The sequence below is a fragment of the Mandrillus leucophaeus genome, unplaced genomic scaffold (genome assembly GCF_000951045.1).
Source record: "Mandrillus leucophaeus isolate KB7577 unplaced genomic scaffold, Mleu.le_1.0 Scaffold290, whole genome shotgun sequence".
In the NCBI taxonomy this organism is placed as follows: Eukaryota; Metazoa; Chordata; class Mammalia; order Primates; family Cercopithecidae; genus Mandrillus; species Mandrillus leucophaeus.
The window spans coordinates 504,405-507,651 of NW_012103032.1; positions in this window are offsets into that span (position 1 = coordinate 504,405).

Consider the following 3,247-nt stretch of genomic DNA (forward strand, 5'->3'; position numbering starts at 1 on the left):
GAGTTCAAGGCGGGTAAATTGCTTGAGCCCAGGAGTTCCAGACTAGCATGGGCAACACGGCAAAACCCAGCCGGTATCTACTAAAATTACAAAAACTAACAAGGTCTGTTGGCTTGTGCCAGTAGTCCCAGCTGCTCAGGAGACTGAGGCAGGAGGATCACTTGAGCCTGGGAAGCAGAGGTTATAGTGAGCCATGATTGTGCCACTGCACTCCAGGCTGGGCGGCAGAGTAAGACCCTGTCTCAAAAAGAAAAGAAAAGAAAAGAGAAAAGAAAGAAGGAAAGGGAAGGGAGGGGAGGGAAGAGGAGGGGAAGCAAGGGAAGTAAGCCACAGACTGGGAGACTAGGAAGAAATATATCTGACAAAGAAATTGTATCCAGAATAAAGAACTCCTGTAACTCAATAAAAAGACAAACCACCCAATCAAAAAAACAGGCAAAAGAGATGAACACTCACTTCATAAAAGAAGATATACAAATAACCAATAAGCATATGAGATAGCACTCATCCAACATCATCTGTCATCAAGGAAATGCAAATTAAAACCTGTCATAGTCAGTTTCTGCTGCTATAACAAAATACCACAGTAATTTATAAGTAATACAAATTTATTGCTTACAGTTCTAGAGGCAGGAAAGTCCAAGATCAAGGGGCCAGCCTGTTCAGTGTCTGGTGAGGGCCTGTTCCTCTCTGATGATGGCATTGGATAAGTATCCTCACATGGTGGAAGAGAAAGACGGGCATAAAGGGATGAACACTGTGTCCTCATGTGGCATAAGGGGCCAAAGGGGTTAGGGTGCTCCCTTCAAGTTCTCTTATAAGGGCATTAATCCCATTCAAGTGTCCATCAACAAGTAAATGGATAAATATCCATTCACTTGTGGTATATCCATACAATGGTATATTTACTCACCAATAAAAAGAAACAAACTACAACTCAAAGACTATCCCTACCATGTAACAACATGGATAAACGTCAAAATAGACTGGGCCAGGCACAGTGGCTCACACCTGTAATCCCAGCACTTTGGGAGGCCGAGGCAGGCGGATCAGAAGGTCAGGAGTTTGAGACCAGCCTGACCAGAGCCTAGGGAGGCGCGGCGCGGGGAGGAGGCGGGGGAGGAGCAGAGGCCGCCCTCCGCGTCTGGCACCGCGGCCCCCCCGAGCTGGGCTCCGCTAGCCGGCGTCGTACCCCCTCCCGCTCTCCCGCTCTCCCGCTCTCCCGCTCCCTGAGCCCCCTGCCTGTGTCCCCCCCGCCCTGGCACACAGCCAGCCTTCCCTTCCGGCCGCACAACCCACCCTCCTCGAGTGGAGGGGTGGACACCTGCTCAACAGAGAATTCGATTTTGCAAACATTTATTGAGCACCCTCCAGGTGCCAGGCGCTGTGCCAGGGGCCAGGGCTTCAAAGACGACCAAGGCAGAGATTCTGGGTTTGAAGATCTCCCGAGCTGGGGCTGGGGGCCGGTCGGATGCGAGGGCAACTCGCTGTAACAATGCAACGCGCTGGGAAAGATTTATCAGTGCACGCTGCCCTGAGGGCGCGGAGCAGGGGAGGAGAAGTCAGGCTGGAGAGAAGGGGGACTCCATTCTGCCCGGCTGCAGGGGGTGAGGCTACATAGCAGAGGCCACCAGCATCCAAGGGCTTTACTGGAAAAAGAGCTCTGAAATGGCCATGACAATAACTGACTTCCATTGTGCTGTCTCTACGCCCAGGTACTCCTCAGGTCACTTCCCTTCACAGTAGTTCCTGATAGCAAGACCATTATTATTTTGGTTCTGCAATTGAGAAAACTGAGGTTCCAGGTGGAAGAATGTGTATAGGGGAGAGCATAGGAACTGCTGGGCGAGTGAACAGGTGGTTGTGGGTATTAGAAAGCGAGGAGTGGGTGAGTGAGTGGGCCCCCTTCCCTCAATCCCAGCAGCAAAGAACAGCACAGCACATGTCAGGAGAGGTGGACCCAGAGGTCAAGTCTGGAAGTAAATCCTTCCCAGGAACCAGGGAAAATGGGTTGGCAGGCCCCACAGGCTGTAGTGCATGGGGAGGCTGTGAGAGGCAGCAAATGTCATGATGACGTTTCCCCTCATTCCTCAAAAATTATCCTCATTCCTCAAAAAATATCCACACTATTGCCGCTCAAAATGTAACTTGCCTGAGATTCACTAGGGGGTTGTGTAATGCTGGGGTGGTGCCAGATTCTGAATTTCTAACAAGCTCCCAGGTGATGTGATGCTGCTGGTCTGCAGACCACACTTTTTGAGTGGAGAGAGACTGCATGAGACACATTTTTAGCTGCAATGCTTAGTGTTGGAAAGATAACGAGAACCATCTGATATGGGGTCAAATGATTTAGGACAAGAACACCAGGAAGTGATGTTGGAACAAGTAGATATTTATGTGCCTGAAGGGACCCAATCCCTACCTCACACCATATTCAAAACACGATTTAAGAGAGATCACTTGCCTAAATATAAAGCAAATTGATAAAGCTACTGGAAGAAAACAGGAGGGTATCTTTTAAATCTTGGGGTATGCAAAGATTTCCTAGAAAGGATGCAAAAAAGCCAGGCATGGTGGCATGAGCCTGTATCCCACATACTCAGGAGGCTGAGGCAGGAGAATTGCTTGAGCCCAGGAGTTCAAGGCTGCAGTGAACTATGATTGGTCCACTGCACTTCAGCTTGGGTGACAAAGAGACACCATCTCTTAAAAAGGAAAAACTAAAAAAAAAAAGCATGGACCCTGAAAACAATTGATAAACAGACCTCATCAAAATTTAAAACTCCTGCTCATCAAAAAACACTTGGCCTGGCACAGTGGCTCATGTCTGTAATCCCAGCACTTTGGGAGGCTGAGGCGGGTGGATCACCTGAGGTCAGGAAATTGAGACCATCCTGGCTAACACAGTGAAACCCCATCTCTACTAAAAATACAAAAAATTAGCCAGGCGTGGTGGCACACGCCTGTAGTTCCAGCTACTCAGGAGGCTGAGGCAGGAGAATTGCTTGAACCCTGGAGGTTGCAGTGAGCCAAGATCAGGCCACTGCACTCCAGCCTGGGTGGCAGAGTGAGACTCCATCTAAAAAAAAAAAAAAAAAGACCGGGCGCTGTGGCTCACGCCTGTAATCCCAGCACTTTGGGAGGCCCAGGCGGGCAGATCACAAGGTCAGGAGATGGAGACCATTCTGGCTAACATGGTTAAACTCCTTCTCTACTAAAAATACAAAAAATTAGCTGGGCATGGTGG